This window comes from Mustela nigripes, chromosome 6 (genome assembly GCF_022355385.1).
Source record: "Mustela nigripes isolate SB6536 chromosome 6, MUSNIG.SB6536, whole genome shotgun sequence".
NCBI lineage: Eukaryota > Metazoa > Chordata > Mammalia > Carnivora > Mustelidae > Mustela > Mustela nigripes.
Genome location: NC_081562.1, coordinates 37637767 through 37659754, shown reverse-complemented (window position 1 = coordinate 37659754; position 21988 = coordinate 37637767). Strand labels below are relative to the sequence as shown.

The 21988-nt window shown below is 38.1% G+C and overlaps 1 long non-coding RNA gene across 1 annotated transcript; it reads right to left on the bottom strand.

Moving 5' to 3' along the window:
* Window positions 1–238: 238 nt before the first annotated feature.
* Window positions 239–21726, bottom strand: LOC132020547 (uncharacterized). Its single transcript, XR_009405025.1, has 4 exons — window positions 21676–21726; window positions 12690–12810; window positions 11207–11351; window positions 239–977 (listed from the first exon to the last, which is right to left on the bottom strand). It is a non-coding gene; the product is annotated as an uncharacterized LOC132020547 (long non-coding RNA).
* Between the last annotated feature and the right edge of the window lie 262 nt (window positions 21727–21988).

The window sequence follows — 21988 nt, the reverse complement described above, 5'->3', positions numbered from 1 at the left end:
TGTATTTATTTATTGAGGGAGAGAACAAGAGAGAGAGAGCGAGAGCACTGAGCAGTGGCAGAGGCAGAGGAAGAGGAAGGAGGAGAGGGCTCCTCACTGAGCAAGGAGCCTGAAGTGGGGTTTGATCCCAAGACCCCAGAATCCTGACCTGAGTCCCCCAGGAGTCCCAGAACTGCTTATATTTAAATGCTTGAAAAGAGTTGCTTTCAATATTTAGTATTTCTTAGCTATGTTATTTGCTTTGCTTTTGTGAAACTCCCTCAAAATTTGTGCATTCTGTGAAAATGGTAACATGCGAGAGGTGAGGTCTTTAAACAACAAGGAACAGTACCAATCCGTTTTAAGTCTCAGTTTCTCAATTTTCTTTTTTTTTTTTTTTTAAGATTTATTTATTTATTTGACAGACAGAGGTCACAAGTAGGCAGAGAGGCAGGCAGAGAGAAAGGAGGAAGCAGGCTCTCCGCTGAGCAGAGAGCCCGATGTGGGGCTCGATCCCAGGACCCTGGGATCATGACCTGAGCCAAAGGCAGAGGCTTTAACCCACTGAGCCACCCAGGCACCCCAGTTTCTCAACTTTAACAGCAATGTCTATAAGACATGGAAAGACACAAGTCCTAAGGTGATTTATATTTCCTTGGTTATCTGTTGACAATGATTTATCTTTTTAATACCAATATTTTGAAGTCACTTTGATGTCCAGAGAGAATTTTGAGATGTATGCCGTCCTTCTGTGAAGCCAGACAGAAGAGACTGGAAAGGGGAAGTGCCCTTCAGTCTCTTCCACAGATCATTCAAAACTAGGTTAGTCTTAGGAAAGAATACATAAGAAATGGAGTATATGGGGGTGCCTGGGTGGCTCAGTTGGTGAAGTGTCTCTCTTCGGTTCAGGTCACGATTCCAGGATCTTGGGATCCAACCCCTGCTCAGTGGGATGCTTGCTTCTCCTGCTTATGCTCTCTCGTTTTCTCTCTCTCTCTCTGTCAAATAGAAAGAAAGAAGAAGGAAGGAAGGAAAGAAATTGAGTATCTGGAAATTTATCCTCTTTCACCTATCCTTACTCCTTTATTGCTTTTAAAGTCTTCAGGGTACAGCCATTTGCAGACCTAGATTTAAAGACTGCTTCAAGAGCACTGCAAAGGCAGTGAGTAGAGAATACTAAAGTCTCTATCTGCACACAACCAAGTCCAGACTCTTTAATAACTGGAAGAACAAATGGCGGGATAGACAGATATGCATGCATGTATACACACGTTTTAGATCATCTGATAGCTTCTTTTACCATCATGCCTTGTAATTTCTATGTAAATCTGTGTTTATGATTTTATTAGACCAAGATATAACATAAGACTATGCCTAGTAGTTAATTTTCATATTTCCCAGCCTAGGGTCTATAGATCCTTAGTAATCCACAGATACATTCTCAATAATCTGTTAGTTCTCAGGTCTGAGAAATTCCGGTTAATAGATTTAGTCATGAGGGGTCAGGCTATCAGAGACAATCTCGTTGGGGTCAAATGTAGCTCTCCCATTTATTAGGTGGAGATCCTTAAGCAAGTTACCTTTCTGCTCTGAATCTCAATTTTTCTCATCTGTAAAATGAGGGGGGGGGGAAATGCTCACTTCCTTTCAGATTGAATTAATTAAGGGGAACATTGCATTCACTCATAAAATCAGTCAGCCAAAAATGCTATTTCAGAATGACAGAGACTCCTTATTGTTCTGATTTGGATTCTGGGTATAATGAAATAAAAACAATGTACAATACTTCAGAAATAACTGTACTACTTTTGTTAGCCCTCACGATCAAAGTTTTTCCATGCACTTGAAGAATGAGAAATTTTATATTGCTAACAATTAATCAGTCTTGTAGCTATGATGCAATTTTGTTTTTTTAATAGCAGAAACTATATTCACTTTAAAAGATGAAATAAGAATTAACTCTGATTTGAATGAGTATTTCATGATATGATTTGATAAAATGGGTTGGAATATTGATTTTCATTAAATCAGACTCTCTACAAGCCCAAATTACTCTTTTTCTACTGAAGAAATTGTACAGTAGAAAGATCTTAGCAGAATATATGGAGCATGTAGGGGAAGAAAATATTACTAAAAATTAACAAAGGCATTTTAGTGTTTTGCAGGCAGAGTGAGAATGTTTTGGCTCTATGGTAAGTACTATATACTTCTAATTTAGATGCACATTTCTTATTGTAAAAATGCAGGAAACATTTGGTAAACAGCTTTCCTAGCAATATCCAGATCAATGCCAACTTCATTTAGATAAATTTGTACAGAATTAATGATAATATAATATATAGTAACATTGAGCATGTTCGGTGGTATTTAAGAGAGAAAGGCATAAGAAAAGTTTAGAATTTTCTTCATATCCTTTGTATTATTCAGATTAGACTATCTACTATAACAAATATCCTTAAATCTTGATGGCTTACAACAGTAGGGATTTATTCCTCATTAGTATCACATCGAAGACAAGAAATGGTAGACTCTACTCTTTAGGGTTTCTCAGGGACTTAGGCTCCTGTCATTTATTTCCACCATATTCTAAGGTCTTGGAGATTTCCAAAGGATTTTCTGCAGCTAGATAGCAGGAGGTACAGAAAATGATCTTGTTCAAAGGTTTAGGGACCACACTTGGAAAATACACGTCATTCAGGCCCATATTAGGCTCAGAACTTGGACTCCTGGCCCCCCTCGTGGGGGGTTGGAATGTAGTCTAGCAGTACACTAAAGGAGAAGTGAACATAGGTATTGGTATCAACCAGCTGGGCTTTGCCAATCTTCCAAAGAAATTCAGGAACCTGGGGTGCCTGGGTGGTGCAGTGGGTTAAGCCTCTGCCTTCAGCTCAGGTCATGATCTCAGGGTCCTGAGATCAAGCCCCGCATCGGTCTCTCTGGTCAGCAGGGAGCCTGCTTCCCTTCTTTCCCTGCCTGCCTCTCTGCCTCTCTCTGTCAAATAAATAAATAAAATCTTAAAAAAAAAAAAGAAATTCAGGAACCTTGCTTAAAATTAACAGACTCTTGCTGATACAGTAATGGCATTACATTTTACAAATGTGTCTGTTGCATTCACAAACTATTTTATTTAATCATAAATGAAATTAATTCATTGATTCCTAATTTCATGATACTCTGAACAATCTTTTATATGTATTGACTTAATTCTATCATAATGAAATTGAGTTAATTATAACAAAAGCAATTAAATAATTGCCAGCAGGTTAAATTTGAGTCCTTTTAAATCCAATTTACAAAAGCAAAATCTACAAAGATTAAGCAGAGTTTTCCATAACACCCAAGTAAACAAGCAACAAGCATTTTGAGGTTAGTAATAAAAATAATGATTATAAAACTAAAGTCTCATATAAGCTCTTCTTGTAAACAAATACTACATTTAAGATAAATATAAAATATAATATATATAAGATATATAAATATAGGATATAAATTTTATGATGATGAGATCTAACAAGAAAGGACTATTACCCAAACTTTGCTTTATATCTTAGTGTCTTCAAAGGTATCTGAATTATAAATATTCTTCAGCCTTCTAGTTTATTATTTATTAGATGTTAAAACCTGGTCTATTGCTTTGTATTCTCAAAACACTCATACCCAGAACTTTAAGTTTCCTATTCTCTCAAAATTCTAGTTACTCAAGGTTGGGGACCGGTGTCACTTTTAATTTATTTTTATTGCAGCGGCATTCAAGACATTTGGGATTTAAATTAAAAAAGAAAGGGGTGCCTGGGTGGCTCAGTTGGTTGAGCCACTGCCTTCGGCTCAGGTCATGATCCTGGACTTCCAGGATCGAGTCCCACATCGGGCTTCCAGCTCTTTGGGGAGTCGGCTTCTCCCTCTGAACTTCTCCTCTCTCATGCTCTCTCTCACTCATTCTCTCTCAAATAAATAAATAAAATCTTTTAATAAATAAATAAATTTAAAAAGAGAGCGGGCTCAAGTACACAAAATCTGAAATGAAAGGAGAGAAATAGCCACTGACACCATAGAACTACAAAGGACTGTAAGAGAATATTACGAAAAATTATATGCCAACAAATTGGACCCTCTGGAAGAAATGAATAAATTCCTAGAAACATATAATATACCTAAACTAAACCTAGAAGAAATAGAAAATTTGAACAGACTGATTACCAGCAATGAAATTGTATTCAGTAATAAATAAAATTCCCAGCAAATAAAAGTCTATGACCAGATGGCTTTACAGGTGAATTCTACCAAACATTTAAAGAGGAGTTTATACTTACGCTTCTCAAACTATTCCAAAAAATAGAAGAGAAAGGAAAACTTCCGAATTCATTTTGTAAGGACTGCATTACCCTGATGCCAAAACCAGATAAAGACACTACAAAAAAAAGAGAACTATACGCCAAGATCTCTGATTTACATAGATGCAAAAATCCTCAACAAAACACTAGCAAATCAAATCTAACAATACATTTAAACTTTTTTTTTAAAGATTTTATTTATTTATTTGACAGACAGAGATCACAAGTAGGCAGAGAGGCAGGCAGAGAGAGAGAGAGGAGGAAGCAGGCTCCCTGCTGAGCAGAGAGCCTGATGCGGGACTCGATCTCAGGACCCTGAGATCATGACCTGAGCCGAAGGCAGCGGCTTAACCCACTGAGCCACCCAGGTGCCCCCAACAATACATTTAAAAAAAAAATTTACCACGATCGAGTGAGATTTATTTCTGGGATGTAAGGTTCAATATTCATGTATCAGTCAATGTGATATAACATATCAACAAGAGAACAGATAAAAACCGTATTGTGATTTCAGCAGATGCAGAAAAAACATTTGATAAAGTATAACATCCATTCATGATAGAAACCTTCAATGAAGTAGGCTTAGAGGAAATATAGCTCAACATAATAAAAGTCATATATGAGGGCGGCTGGGTGGCTCAGTGGGTTAAGCCGCTGCTTTCGGCTCAGGTCACGATCTCAGGGTCCTGGGATCAAGTCCCATATCGGGCTCTCTGCTCAGCGGGGAGCCTGCTTCCCTCTCTCTCTCTCTGCCTGCCTCTCTCTCCATCTACTTGTGATCTCTCTCTGTCAAATAAATAAATAAAATCTTTGGGAAAAAAAAAAAAGTCATATATGAAAAATCCACAGCCAGTATCAAACTCAATGGTGAAAAACTGAGAGCTTTTCCTCTATGCTCAGGAACAAGACAAAGATGTCCACTTTCGCCACTTTTATTCAACATAGTACTGGAAGTTCTAGCCACAGCAATCAGACAATAAGAGAATAAAAAGCATCCAAACAGGTAACAAGTAAAACTCTCAGTATTTGCAGATGAGATGATACACTACATAGAAAAGCCAAAAGACTCCATCATAAAACTAGTAGAACTGACAAATGAATTCAGTAGGGTGATAGGATACAAAATCCATATACAGAAATCCTTTGCAATTCTATCCACTAACAACGAAGTAGCAGAAAGAGTTCCGGGCAGTCAACATTTAAAAAAAGATTTTATTTATTTGGGAGAGAGAAAGGAGTAGAACATGAGCAGGGGTGGGGAATGGTCAGAGAGGAAGAGGGACTAGTAGACTTCCCATTGAGCAGGGGAACCTGAGGCAGGGGGAACAGGCAGAGGGAAAGGGAGAAGCATACACCCCACTGAGCAGGGATCCCGGTGTGGGACTTGATCCCAGGACCCCGAGATCATAACCTGAGCTGTAGCCTATACCTTAACTGACTGAACCACCAGGGTGCCCCAAGCAGTAAACTATAAACATTATGGATAAAGCATCAACACAGTGCCCTGCCCTCCCTTCTTTCTTTTATGGGTGTTCTTACGGTTTTTTGTTTTGATTTTTTTTTGGTTTTATTTATTTATCCATTCATTAAGTCAATTGACAAGTCAGTTATAGTTTCCAACACACACTTATTAAACACCCACTATGTACTAGTGCGATCATAGAGTCCATGATTCCTCTGTATATTAGCTCCTTACCCTCATTGTTTGGGGCCCTCCGTGAAGTACAGGAAGTGCTCTAACAGGGGAAGAACATAACGAGAGGCAGCTACTGTACTTAGAAAACTTTCTGGAAGAAAGGACATATAAGGACAGATCCAAAGGCTGGCAAGAAATTAAGCAAGTGAATAAGAACAGAATGATCTACTAAAATGAAACTGTGTCTATAAGCAGAGGGGGTGAGAAACAGCCATAAAGAAATCGAAAGTCCAGTGGCGACTTGAGGATATGGTATGAGATGCAGAAAGGGAGGTACAGACGGGAAAAACATTGGAGGGCCTTCTAAGTTAAGTTGAGGAACTTGGGGTTTATTTGGAGTGCAATAAGCAAATCGAATTATCTTCCCAGTTTCTCTTCTGCCTCTGGCCCACATGGACCATTTCTTGTACCATAATGTGGCGTAAAGGCCTCTTGTGAGTTTTCCCAATATCCAGTCATACTTCCATTGTCACCACAGCTGTCGCTGTATCTTTGGGGCTGCACATTCTGAACATTTAAACCTTTATACTCTGCTGGGTTTGGTTTCTCTTCTTGTTGCACATGTCAGTGTAGTATCAGAGCAGATACTGTTCTCATGCTGACTACAGGGCTATCTAAAACTTCAGTGAATGATATAATGTTCAGCTTCCAGACCATTCCATCTGTGTTTTTATTTCCCAGCATCCAGGAAGATTCATTTCTCCTTTTCTCAAGGTAAGTTGATGCTAAGTAAAGCACAAGGAAGAATATTACCTTTCAGGAAACAGCATTGTCGCACACATATGTGCACGTGCACACACACACACACACACTTAAAACCTTCGATGACCTCTTGTGGTCATTTATCTCTGAAGATAAATTTCATATTACTCTATGTGGTTTAAAAGGTACTAATATGACCTTATGAGTCCAGACAACATCTTTACTTAATCATTAGTAACCACGATGTATGGTGAGGCGGAATGGGGCAGGGAGCATGCAAAGAGGAAGGAAAGTGTTCTAGACAGAGGTCCCAGTAAATGAAAATAACTAGAGATGAAGATGAGAAAAGTGTATACCCATCAGAATTTCTGAAGAAAAAAAAAGCTATTTGCATACACTGCTTTTTTTGTCTTGAAAACTTTTTTTACTCTGTTTCTTGTTCAACCCGTCTATTCCCACCTTTCTGAGCTTAAAAATAATCTCCTCCAAGCAGCCTTCTCTGGTTTACCTCTTGTCCCACTCTCTTCAACAATGATTGTGGGCTCCTACATTCCCACAGCCCTTTCTCATTATTAAATATTTAATCTTCTCTCTTTCTTATTAAGTTCCATAGTAAGAGTCTTGCTCCTGTCGTATTCCTATAACCCAACAGGATGCCTTCCATGTACCTGGTACCTAAGAAATTCATGTGAAAAGCATGAAAGGAAATAACCATTGTTTGGTGTCAACAATGAATGAAGTATTGTACCAAGTACTTCTTGTGCATTATCTCACTTACTTTTCCCAGTACTAGCCTCATTTTATACAGTTTGAAATAAGAGACTTGCCTCAAATCGTACAGCTTGGACTGAAACCAAGGACTGTCTGACTCAGGAGCCAGAGCTCTTAACCTCTATATCATGATAATTTCTCTCTGGTCCTCCCAATGATAATTACTCCTTTATTTTTGATGGCCTGGAACTTACAGCTTGTTTCGCCCACATCAAAAATTATTGTGGAGAGTGGAAAAAAAAGCATAGAATTTTAACACATTAAGTTCTCTTTCTCCATTTTTCTCTCCTTTGAATGCCTGTTAGCTACACATATATTTTGAACAGATACATTTCAAATTGTACACCTCAGATTTTATTAATTTACCTCTATAGAAAGGATAGAAGTCCACTTTGTTGTGGTTGTTTTTAATAAAGGGGGTGGTTACAGGTAAGTTCAAGGTAGAATTTAAATAGTTGTGCTCTTTAGTTTTTAATAAATCTGTTTTGACTGTGTGACAATTGAATCATTGTCAGTTTTTAATGGTTGTTTTTTTTAGACCTATGTTCTATCTCCAAAGAGAATAGAAGTGGGTTGAGTCTTTCCTTTGCAAGCTTACTGACTGTCATTTTTCTAACCTAAGCTGATTAAGTTTAAGGTATTATGCTAAGCAAAATAAGCCAGTCAGAGAAAGACAAATAACATGATTTCACTCATATGTGGAATTTAAGAAACAAAACAGGTGGACATAGGAAAAGGGAAGGAAACTAAAATGAGATAAAAACAAAGTGCGAGGCAAACCATAAGAGACTTTTAACTATAGGGAACAAACCGAGGGTTACTGGAAGGGGGATGCGGTAACAAGCTGATGGGCATCAGGAAAGGCACGTGATGTAATGAGGACTGGCTGTTCTATGCAACTGATGAGTCACTGAATTCTACCCCGAAACTAATAATATACTATATGTTAACTAATTTTGAACCTACATTTTAAAAAAATAACTATTTTTTGAAAGGTGGGGAAAGTATTCCTACAAAGCCCCAAACCCCTGGATGTAGATCTTGCACACACCGTTGATTACCAAAAGTGAAATTGTAACAGTTCAGTTGCACATTTACATGATTGTCTATTTTGAGTTAATTTATAATTATACTACAGCAAATCGGTCCAATGTTATTTTCTAATAATATTTGTGGAGAAACAAGTCAACTTTAAGGTTATAGCAACAAATAAAATTTGATTATCGTTCCATTATATACAACATAATCAAATCCCTGGGATATATTTATTTTTTACTGTAGAAGTCTTCACTCTGTTGTTTTGACTTTCGTCGAAACTTAAGAATTTGGTTACATATCTTAATTACAACATAATTTTAACAGCTTAGATTTTTTAATGACCACAAATGCATTTACAGTGTTGAGGCTCAAATTTATTTTCTTTATATATAGAGTCTTAGAGAGTGTTGCTTCAGGTAGTTGCTTTATGTAGCACTGTTAAAATCAATAAGAATTACACATATGGTAGATAATTAAGAAGCATATAGAGGTCCAAGTTAGTTACTTTTCTGTTATTGCTTATCTAATCCTGAAAGCATAAGTGTTCATGTTTAAGGAAACTTCCTGTATTTTTACTCTAAATGTTTAATTCAAATATTGATTGTGGTCTAAGAGTTACTTAAGACAGTATTGCTCAAAGGCAGAAGTAAAGATTTCGTTTAGTTCTTAAAACATCTAACCCCAGGAAGACAAAATATAAAGGGGGCATCCACATAACTGAACTCCTGCTCTATTTGTTCTCTCCTTTTTTTTTAAAGACTTTTTTCCCCTAGGATTTTATGTATTTATTTGAGAAAGAGAGACAGAGAGAATGGGAGAGAGAGAGCATGAGTGGGATGAGGAGCAGAGGGAGAAACAGACACCCGGTTGAGCAGGGAGCCCAGTGTGGGGCTCAATCCCAGGGGACCTTGGAGATCATGAACTGAGCCACCCAGGTGCCCTTCTGCTCTACATGTTTACACAAGGTGGCTCTTTTTTTTTTTTTTTTTTTTTAATGTTTTTCCATTACAGAAAACTTAACATGAAAAAAGCATGGTCTTGATAATATTGAGGAGGACAATTTTTGAGGAAACGGGTAAGAAATATCTTAAAGTAACTGAACTTTAATCTAAGCTTAGTAGGTTAAGAACTTTCCTGGGCACCTGGGTGGCTTAGCTAGTTAAACGTCCAACTCTTGATTTTTAGTTCAGGTCGTGATCTCAGGGCTGTGAGATCAAGCCCCCAGATTGGGCTCCGCTCTGGGCATGGAGTCTGCTTAATATTCTCTCTTTCCTTTTCCCTCCACCCTTCCCCCCACCACTCGTGCTTGCTCTCTCTCTCTCTCTCAAAACAAGCAAAGAAACTAAAACAACAACAAAAACCATTTTCTTAAGCAGTTTGAATGTCCTGTGCCTTGAATAGCCATGGAATGTACTCTAGTTAGTAAAACAGTGAATAGTATGATACAGAGTAAGTAAAGAATATTTGGCATCAACTATTTGGCTGTGTTAAAATTACATTTTTTAAGGGCCTAATCCACTTTAACTATTCTTAGGATTAAGAAACTCAGAATGGGGTTGAAGATGTTAAATTTTGAGGGTTTGTTTATTTGCTTGCTTTGGTGGGGGAGAAGTCTGGGCAGTTTCCTTATAGCTCTCTAATATGGACCTGACAAGGGAGTTAAAAAGGCAGAGAATGACTGAAGAATTAAGGGCCTGTCTTACCAAAAGGTAAAAGTGACTGTAACATCTAGGAGAAAGGATTTCCTGAACTTGAGTGAAGGTGGGACCCGGTGCTGAAGCTCCATGATGTGCAAACATGGTCAATAGAAGAAACAATATACCATCAGCACACCCAAGCCTCCTCTATGGTTGGATGCTTTGAAGACCTTTGGTCACAGATGTAGATTCAGGAGCTCCTGATTATGTTACCAGAATAGGAAGGTCAAAACATCGCTTCTGTTTTTGAAATTCATCCACTGGCTCAACTGAATTTAAAATAAAATCTAGGCTCCTTTCCATAGTCTATAATGTCCTTCATGATCTAGCTTCTCCTGTCTTCAGACTGCATCTCTCAACCTTTTGACATGCTCCAAAATCACTTGTTAACTTTCTGACTCCCCTACATGCCAAGCTTGTCCCAACCACGGAAACCCTACGCTTGTTGGTCCCTTTGTCTCTCCATTTAGAGTTCTCTTTCCCCAGATATTCACGTGTCAATTCTTTCCTATAATTCAAGACTTAGTTTAAATTATCACCTCCTAACGGAAGTCACTTTCTCACCTTTTACTTTGTCTTATTTTTACCATGGCCCACATCCTTATCTAAAATATTTATTGGGCGCCTGGGTGGCTCAGTGGGTTAAGCCGCTGCCTTCGGCTCAGGTCATGATCTCAGGGTCCTGGGATCGAGTCCCGCATCGGGCTCTCTGCTCAGCAGGGAGCCTGCTTCCTCCCCTCTCTCTCTCTCTGCCTGCCTCTCTGCCTACTTGTGATCTCTCTCTGTCAAATAAATAAATAAAATATTAAAAAAAAAATAAAATATTTATTTATTGTAGTATTATGTACTAGATTATCATTTCCTATATCTGGCCACTAGAAAGTAAACATCATGAGATCTAGCACATGGAGTATTTCTTTATGGCCTCTACTATTCATATATGCCTGACACAGAGTTGACATGGAACAATAGCTCATTGCTAAGAATGTTACCTGAATGAATGAGTGTACATTGAACTAGCCAAATTTCCAAGAGCATCAGAGGAATTTGGAAGCAGGTGAAAGTCCAGGAAGCTCTCAAGATCTGGAAGATTCGGTGGAGGTCAGTCAAGGCACGGTCAGGACTGGCAAGCTGAATCTTTCATAAATAGGAGTACACAAAAACAGATAATTCTGGGGTCAAACACTAGAAGCAAAAAAGGCCTAGAAGACTCCTAAATTATTCCTAGATAGCACAGGTGCATTGGTTAATAAGCTACTCCTTGGGTTAATGCATTTGGCTATTGTACCAACTTGTTTAGAATAGGAAGCATTAGTTTTCATAGCTTCTGATTCCTGTTGCTTGTATCTTAGCCCATTTCTTATTTGTACTATCTCTTTTAGTACAGTAGCTTTTTAACCTATTATTGAAGATCCAGTTTAATAAATTCTAGTGGCTATAACAGAGAACTTGCATTCACTTTTGGAGCTTAGTGGTTAAACATCATTAAATGCACTGAGGCAGGGTTATTCTTTCCTGATTTGTATGGAATCCTAAACTGTTTAATATGAACATTGTTTGAAAGATAAGCGTATTAATCAGGTCATGTCCCCTAAAAGTAACAAACATGATCTACAAAAATACAAATTTCAGTTATCCTTTTTTCAATGATATAAAATGTTTATTTAAAAAATATATTATGAAATATGAAGGTAAATTTGTACTTCAGCAAGACACCAATGGGACAAAGCAGAATCTGGGTTGAGCAGAGCACATCAGTTGTTCTCAAGCTTCTGTGTTCTGCCATTCTCTCTTAAGTGGCACCATGATGTAGAAACATACACAAACACAAACACAAAAACATATCACTAAGTGGGTCATCCCTTTAAAAAGTTATGATAAGAAGTACTTCTTTGTGCTAGGACACCATAAAGTATGGGGACAGTGAGGTTAAGCTAAGATTATACAACATACTCTGAGGCTCACCGTCTTCTAGAGGAGAAGAGTTGATAAAGGTAATTACAGCAGTGTAATAAGTTCTATAACAAATACATAGACAGGGCAGAGCAAAACAAGGGATCATTGCTTAATGTGATCAGGGAATGCATCCAAGAGATAAAGGGCTTTATACTAAGTGGTAAAGAGGGAGTTTGAAAGGTTGCCCAACTGAAGAAGGCACTGTAGTCAGAAGGAAGTTGGAGATCAGAAGAAATAGTATTTTTCAGAGAATTGCCAGAAACCAGGTACGGATAGGGCCAGGTATGCACATAGGGGAGAATATAATATATGCAAAGAGAATATAGTGTATGCAAATAGAAGAAGAATATAGTGTATGCAAATAGTGTATGCAAAGAGAATATAGTGTATGCAAAGTGTAGAAGAGCTATTTGGCAATACGGTTGACAGTTTGCATACAATACTTTCTTGTACAAGAAATGGTCTTGCCCATGTTCGTAGCTACCTCCAGTCATTATGAAAAACCAAAAGTATCCTTACTTTTGGTAGCCAGCTTCCAAGGTGGTCCCAGCCTCCAAGGTGATCCCCACTCATCCAGACTCTTGCTGTTCATACCCTTGGGTAGTCTGCTCCCACTTTGCACCACAGTTTGTCTGTGCGCCTGATAGCGTGAAAGCAGAGCTGATAAATTGCCTTTCTTGAGATTGGGTCATAAAGGATTGTGAAGCAAAACAAACTGAGGGTTGCTGGGGGGAGGGAGGTTGGGAGAAGGGGGTGGGATTATGGACATTGGGGAGGGTATGTGCTTTGGTGAGAGCTGTTAAGTGTGTAAACCTGGTGATTCACAGACCTGTACCCCTGGGGATAAAAATATATGTTTATAAAAAATAAAAAATTAAAAAAAATTAAAAATAAAGGATTGTGAAGTCTCTCTTGGTATCTCTCTGTCCCTCTTTGTTTCTGTCTGTCTGTCTGTCTCTCTCTCTCTCACACACACACACACACACACAGAGAAACCACTGGTCTGGGGAAAGGCAGCAGTCATGCCCTCAAAACAGTCCAATGAACTGAAGCCATCTGCCACGAGTGAGCATGGGCCAGATCCTCTTGGACATTCAGATGACCATAGTTCTGACCAACCACCCTGACTACCACCTCATTAGAACCAGAACTAGCCAACTAAGCCATTCCAATTCCTGATCCATAGAATCTCAAATGATATAATCAATATTTGCTGTTTTCAGTTGCTAAGTTAAGGAATAATTTATTAATCGCCAATAGATAAGTATACACTATTCACTTCCAAATGCCATCTGGGGAGCAGTATAGTTACCAAAGGAAAAATCACAGGTCGGTGCTAAGGGCCTTGAGCTTCTCCCCATAGGCAGTGGCAAGATACTCACAGATTTAAGGTAAGAGAATGAAAAAATTAAATTATGCTTTAGAAAGACTGTTTTTTTGCTGTGAACCCAGAGTTTCCCATTCCCTTCTTGAGTCCTCCACTATTGCTTTTTCACCTACTTCTAAAGGGAGTAACAAACTAGAAGGGCGTTTGTTGACTTGTTTTCCTCCTGGCTAGACTGGGAGCTACCTGAGAAATGAATTATTGGTCATTATAAATAATTCTTTGTGTTCCTGGACTCCTGCTGAGCACGATGAGAGGTTCTCAGCAAATACTTGGGTTTGCTGAGTGATAGCAGCTAAATGTGCCTGGAGAAAGGACATTGGGCTAGCAGACTATTACATTAGCTCACTGCAAAAGCATTGAAGAAATAGCCTTCAGAGATGTTAAAGAAGAAGAAAGCAGAAATCAGCCAATTTACACACACACAGATTTAAACTTAGTTTGGCAAGTGTGATGGTTTTTCAAATAACCTAAACCTTTGTCCCGCCTCCTGGTGTTGTCATAGCTCTTAAGCAGATACAAAGAAGACTCCTCTAGTCTGTTCAGCTCAAATGTCTGGCAGAGCCTAATAATAGTATCTGAAGTTTGTAGCTAGAAAGCCACCAACCAAAAAAAGGAAAAAAGATAAGATTTTTTAAAAAGTAAGTTTTGTTGCTCCTTCAAATGCGATGCATTGGTTTTTACCGAGCTGATACAAATTTCAATGGGAATAAATAATAAAATATTATAACCTATGAGCACTATATTCATATATTATAAGTATATAGATATAAAGAAATGAATTTTAGTTAGTTTCATATTTTACAGATACTCATGTTTCTATTCATGGAGAGAAGCACGTAGTGAGGAACTGAACTCTTCTGCCCATATCCAGCAAGGAGTGGAAGGAATAGAAGGAATGGAAGCATCTGGCCAGTAGCCATATGAGTAGACCACCTTGGAAGCTGATCCTTCAGCCTCAGTCAAACTGTGACCCTGTTGACATCCTGACTCTGGAAGCCTGAGATGCCAGAATCACCCAGGAAAGCCCAAGGTGATCAACCCATCCTGGTTTGCCTAGAACTTTCTTGGTTTTGACACCGGAAATCCCATGTCCCAGGAATTCCCCAAGTCCCAGGTAAACCAGAATCGTTTATCACCCTAATCTTTCCTGAATTCTCAACCCACAGAAACTGTGAGATAATAACTAGCCATTAAATTTGGTATTAATTCATTACACAGCAGTAGATACTAATTCTGGAAACATTGTTTATTACTGGTTGTGGGTGAAATATCAAAATGCAGGAATAAAAAAAAAGAAATGAATTTTATATTCATATCAAGATATCAGAGTGTCTTAATTAAACAAAAATGCAAGTGTAAGCAAGTAACAAAGACATGTTAACCAAAATACTTTGTATACATAAAACATCCTCACTGAAAATTCTAAAATGTACTCTAGAGCTCTTAATAAAATTTACAAAAACCTCTTTTAAAACAAATGTCCTAAGCAAGCCATAAATATTTATTTGTTCTGCTCTGAAAACAGAAAGTTGTGTCAACAACAACATAGGAATGTACCACAAGAGTCATCTACACATCTCATAATTCAGAATAATGGTTGGAAAAGGGTGTCCACATATCTCACACATATTTCATGTTTTTTAGTTTTTAGTTCTTTTTTTTATCTACACTGCTTCCAATAAATAAATGAGACATCTGATTTCATGATCTACCTCAAGTAAGTCATTAATTTGTCCCTATATTTCCTCTAATTTTAAAATAGTGCTTCAGTTGCGATCCTTGTGTTATCGTGGAAACCAAAAAATTTTTGCTCACTTCCTGGTTACACAGAAACAGCTCTTTTTGTGGTAAACTGACTTTAAGTTTCATTTCCTATTTTAATTTCATATCGCCCCTGCATAAGCACATTCACAAAAAGAGGAAAAAAAAATGACAGCCTAAAATAATGTTTGGTAATTGACTACATTTTATGAAAAAATATTAGTTTAAAGGATATTTCTTTTCCTTTTCATCATTTATTCCCCGACAGTAAGATAATTTCTCATATATTCAAGGTTTTATTACAAATATTTGAGTACCATAGAGTGGCTTTAGTAGTGGAATATGAATCAGAAACAGGGTAATTTCTTAGGAATGGTCTGTATGGAAGAATTTAAAAATGATCTCTCAAGGATTTTAGTGATCTAAATTAAATATTAATGATTTGTATTGGATTTACCATCACAAATGCATTATGTGAGAAGGCAATCCTTAAAAGTTTTAATTTAAATTACAGTTAATTAACATGCAGTGTAATATTAGTTTCAGGTGTACAATATAGTGTTTCAACTTCCATACGTCCCCCTGTGCTCATCACAGCAAGTGTCCTCCTTAATCCCCATCACACATCTAGCCCATCCCCTGTTTGCCTCCCTTCTGGTAGCCATCAGTTTGTTCTCCATATTTAAGAGTCTCTTTCTTGGTTTGCCTCTCTCTCTTTTTCTTGTTTCCCTTTGCTCTTTCATTTTGTTTCTTAAATTCCACCTATGGGTGAGATCATATCGTATTTGTCTTTCTCTGACTGACTTATTTTGATTAGCATTATCCTATCTAGCTCTATCCATGTAGTTGCAAATAGCAAGATTTCATTCTTTTTATTTTTATTTATTTTATTTGACATTTTATTTTATTTAACTATTTATTTGACAGAGAGAGACACAGCGAGAGAGGGAACACAAGCAGGGGGAGTGGGAATGGGAGAAGCAGGCTTCCCACAGAACAGGGAGCCTGATGTGGGGCTCAATCCCAGGACCCTGGGATCATGACCTGAGCTGAAGGCAGATGCTTAACGACTGAGTCACCCAGGTGCCCCAAGATTTCATTCTTTTTAATGGTTGAGTAATATCTGCTGTATCCATTGTATCTATTTACTACATCTTTATCCATTCATCAAGTGATGGATGCTTGCTTGGGTTGTTTCCATAATTTGGCTCTTGCTGTAACATTGGAGTATGTATCTCTTCAAATTAGTATTTTTGTATTCTTTGGATATATTTTGGGTAAATATCTAAATATTCTTTGGGTATATTTTGGGTAAATATCTAGTAGTGCAATTGCTGGATCATGGAGTAGTTCTATTTTTTACTTTTTGGGGAACCTGCCCACTGTTTTCCGCAGTGGTTGTGTTTCCACTAACCGTGCAAGAGGGTTCCCCTTTCTCCATATCCTTGCCAACACCTGTTGCTTCTTGTGTTGATTCTAGTCATTCTGACAGCAGTGAGATAATATCTCATTGTAGTTTTGATTTACGTTTCCCTGATAATAAGTTATGTTGAGTATCTTTTCATGTGAGTGGCCATTTTATGTCTTCTTTAGAAAAGTGTCTGTTCGTGTCTTCTGTCCATTTTTAAATTGGATTATTCATTTTTGGGCCTGTTGAGTTGTATCACCTCTTTATATATGTTGGACACTAACCTTTGGTCAGATTTGTCATTTGCAAATGTCTTCTCCCATTCTGTGGGTTGCCTTTTAGTGTTGATTGTTCCTTTGTTGTGCAGAAATTTTTTATTTTGATGTATCCCAATAGTTTATTTTTGTTTTGTTTTCCTTGCCTCAAGAGACACCTAGAAGGAAGCTGCTACAGCCAGTGTCAAAGAGATTACTGCCTGTGTACTATTCTAGAATTCATATGAGCTTCAGTTCTCACATTTAGGTCTTTAATCCCATTTTGAATTTATATTTCTTATTGGCATAAAAAAGTGTTCCAGTTTCATTTCTTTGCATGTTGCTGTCCAGTTTGAAAATGAATGAAAATAAAAACATAATGGTTCAAAATCGTTGGGATCCAGAAAAAGCAACTCTAAGAAGGATGTTTACAGAAATGCAGTCCTACCTCAAGAAGCAAGAAAAATCTCAAATAAATAACCTAACCTTACACCTAAAGAAGCTAGAAAAAGAAGAACAAATAAAACCCAAACCCAGTAAAAGGAAAGAAATAATGAAGATTAGAGCAGAAATAAATGATGCAGGAACTAAAAAAGTAATAGAACCAATTAATGAAACCGGAAACTGGTTCTTTGAAAAGATCAAAAAATTGTATGAACCTTTAGCAAGACTCAAAAGGAGGAGAGAGACAGAGAGAGCGAGCAAGCGAGAGAGAAGCCAAATAAAATTGTGTATGAAAGGGACAAATATCAACCAGCATACAAAAATACAAACAATTGTACAGAATACCATGAAAACCTATATGTCAGGTACCTCATATGAGTGGTTCAGTGGGTTAAGCCTCTGCCTTCAGCTCAGGTCATGATCTCAGGGTCCTAGGATTGAGCCCTGCATTGGGCTCTCTGCTCAGCGGGAGCCTGCTTCCCTCCACTCCTGCCTGCCTCTCTGCCTACTTGTGATCTCTGTCTGTCAAATAAATAAATAAAATCTTAAAAAAAAAAAAAACCTATATGTCAACAATTTGGACAACTAGGAAGAGATGAATGAATTCCGAGGAGCATGTAACCTACCAAAACTAAAGCAGAAAAAAACAGACCATTTACTAGGAATGAACTTGAATCAATAATAAAAAAAAAAATCCCAACAAACAAAAGTTCAGGACCAGATGACTTCAGGTAAATTCCACCAAACATTTAAAGAAGAGTTAATACCCATTTTTCTTAAACTATTCCAAAAAATGCAAGAGAAAGGAAAATTGCCAAAGTCATTCCATGAGGCCAACATTATCCTGATACCAAAAGTAGATAAGACACTACCAAAAGGAAAAAAAAAAAAAAAGAGAGAGAGAGAGAGAGAGAAAACTACAGGTCACTATCTCTCATGAATATGTATGGGAAAATCCTCAATAAAATATTAGCAAATCAAATCCTACAATATATATTTTAAAAAGTCATATACCACAGGTATATGAGATTTATTCCTAGGATGCAAGGGTGGTTTAATATTTGCAAAGCAATCAGCGTGATATGTCACATCAATAAGAGAAAGGATAAAAACCATATGATCATTTTAATAGATGCAGAATAAAAACAATGAGAGTGGACTTCCTTATCTTGTTCTTGATCTCAGGGGAAAAGCTCTTAGTTTTTCATCATTAAGTATGATGTTGGCTGTGTGTTTCTCATATGAGATCTTTCATTATGATGTTGAAATATGTCACCTCATACCCGTCAGAATGGTTAAAATAAAAACCACAAGAACAACAAGTGTTAGGGATGATGTGGAGAAAAAGGAATCCTCTTGCACTGTTCATGGGAATGCAAATTGGTACAGCCTTGTGGAAAACAGGAGGGAGTTTCCTCAAAAAAGTTAAACATAGAACTACCCTATGATCCAGTAATCACACTAGTGGGTATTTACTCTAAGAATATAAAAATACTAATTTGAAAGGATATATGAGCCCCTATGATTATTGCAGCGTTATTTATAATATTATAACTTATAATATTACATTGTTTATAACAGCCAAACTATGAAAGCAGCCCAAGTATCCAACAAAAGATAAATGGATAGAGAAGATGTGTTATATATACACAATGGAATATTGCTCAGCCATAAAAAGGGAATGAAACCTTTCCATTTGCAACAACATGTAGAGAGAGAGAGTATAATCTTGAGCGAAGCAAGTCAGTTAGAGAAAGACACATACCATATGATCTCACTCACATATGGAATTTAAGAAACAAAACAAATGAGCAAAGAGAAAGAGAAAGAAAGACAATTCAAGAAATAGACTCTCAATGATAGAGAACAAACTGATGGCTACCAAAGGAAGATGGATGAGTGGATGGGGAAAATGGGGGTTGGGGATTAAAGGGTACACCTGTTAGGATGAAAAATAAAATAAAATAAATGAGAAAAAGAAAAAAATATATACAGTTTATTGGTACACAAGAAAATAAGTATTTTGCATTAAAAGCCAGAATTTTAGAGATGCAAACGTTGAAAAGATTGCAATTACCCTGTCCCCAATTTAATGAACGGTACAGTTTTAGTTTTTGAAGCAGTATAGAAAGTACATGCATATTTAAATTAAAATAATTTCTTTCAAAATTTTCTGGTTGCAAACTTTCAGGTATGTTAATGAAGATGGAGGTTTTTGAGGTAGTCCTTCGGGCTTGGTGGGTTGTTCCTACGCTTTGTTGCAGTCCTAAATTAGCTTGGTTTGCTACTGCCTTGATGCTAACCAATGTATACATACTTAAACTCACAACAATCATGTGAGGTAAGGATTAGGAGCCTCAGAATACAGATACTGATATTACAGTGTAGGAGAGTTAATAAATTTTCCAAATTCCTACCTAGTAAGTGGCAGTACTAGGATGCAAACGGAGACTCAGTGCCTAATGATCTTAAGCTCTTGGCCAGTCAACAGGCTTTGAGTGTCTTAATTTAAAGGCCAATGGTGCACCCTCAAACTCTGGCCTAGATTTGCCATTGTTTTGCACTTCTGTACTAAGCTCCATGAAAAATTTCTAGTCTCATTGGTGATCCTTGTCCTACACGTCCACTCTACTCCTTGCTTTTGCTTCAACTATGTCTTCAACTCATTTCTGATTTGGAACTTACATTAACAATCTATTTTGTGCAATTACTTAAAATAAGACGGCATACAGTCAGGTCCAGAGCAAATGGTTTCGCCCAAGCAATGCGGGGGGGGGGGGGGTCTAACTTTGTCTCACACAATCTTTTAATTAATGCGTTTGTTTTTAAGCCCTTAACCTTCATTCTAAACCTTCAGAGGAAATCAGGGCCTCAAAATCCTGACACAGTCCAGGTTTCTGAAGAGGAAATCCCTTTTCTCTACCAAATGAAATTAAATTCAGGACCCTTTCTCCCCACCCCCCAAGTGACCCTGTAAATCATAACACCATGAATCCATCTTCATTCCATTCGGTCATTTGGCTTCTTTTCTCCTATTCTCTTTGTCCTTGAGGCTTTTGCCCGCCGCTCTCACTGTCACTCTTGGATTCTCTTTCAGCGGGGTCCTAGGAATGGATGTGGGTATTCAATTTGTCATATTTTACTGGAAGTCTAAAATCCATCTTCCTCCTTCCTTCCCTCTCGCCCTTCCTTCCTTCTGTCCTTCCTTGTTTCTTACTCTGATCAGTATCATTGACACGCAGGTCCTTAAAGGTGCAGGGGCTCCCAAGCTCAGAGTATCAATGAGGTCTGAATTGTGTTTTGCTGCTTGGTAGCTGTGTGACCTCCAGCAAGTTAACCTATTTTGCTGTTCCATTTGTAAACATGGGGATTATAGTTCCCACTTCCTAGTACTTCTTTGAGAATTACAGGAACTAACATAATTTGAAAGGGGAGCACCACAAATATACAGAGTAGGTACCCTCCTGACTGTCTGCTTCCTTCCTTCAAATCTCCCCCAGCAACCACATCTTGCACTCACACATTTTTACACAAATGCCTGGAGTGGGCATCACTGTAATACAATAGGGGATAATTTGGAGTCAGGGGATCTTAAGCACCAGGAAGCAACATTAAGCAGCTGGGCAGAGGAAAGGAGAGGGCTAGGAGTTTAAACGGCTTTATCTCTGAGTTCAAGTAGTAGTGAATGTCTTTTGCTACTTTGATCTGAAGCCTTCAGAAGAAATAAAGGAGGCTGCAGGTGGCAGGAAGAAGTCTAGCGCCTTGTTTCCTAGTTGACAGGGAATAACTGAGGTGGTTATTTAAATTCTCTTTGTTTGCGTTAGGTTTATCTCTGTTTTGTTTAACCTTTATCTCCACATTATCCTTTTCCTGCAGAGTGGTCTGATTACAGCTTCTCAAGTTTACAGTCCTTCCTAGGGTCCGGGGCATTCCACTATTTCTCACCTCAGACCTGGGAATACACATCTTTACATTTAAAACCGCAAATGTTAAGGCAAACAGGATTGCATCTGAATTTCACTTGGGTGTAAAAAAACGGTGAAGGAGCTTTTAGGAATGTTAGACCCAATAGTAATTTACACAGTCTTTCTCTTTTAATTTTCCCCAGCTTCCTCTTCCTCTGTCGTTTGATTCACTTTACCTTAACTTAGCTCCTCCTTTTGGCTCCCTCCCCTCATTAAAAAAGGCCCACAGAAACCCCAAAGAGGCAAACTGGAAGGGAAGAAATGCAACTAGTCCCTTGGGGCAAACCTGGCAGCCGGCGAATCCGGATCCTAAGGGTGTTGCCTTCCCCAGTGGCGGGTCAATCACTCCCTCAAACTACTACCCACTTCAGCGCAACCTTTCTCCACTCCTCCTACCCTCTCAGCTGCCGGGAAATCCTGGAGCAGCCCTTGCCCTGGAGCCGCCCGTGTTTTTAATAACCAGGGACTTAGCTGAGTTTTAAAGACAAAGGAAACACGCACTTCAGGGGCCTTGCCGCGGAGCCCCGGGGTGCTGGTTTCCGCCGCAGGGTACGCCTCCACCAGCTGGCTCTGCACAGATTAAGTCAGAGGAGCTGCGC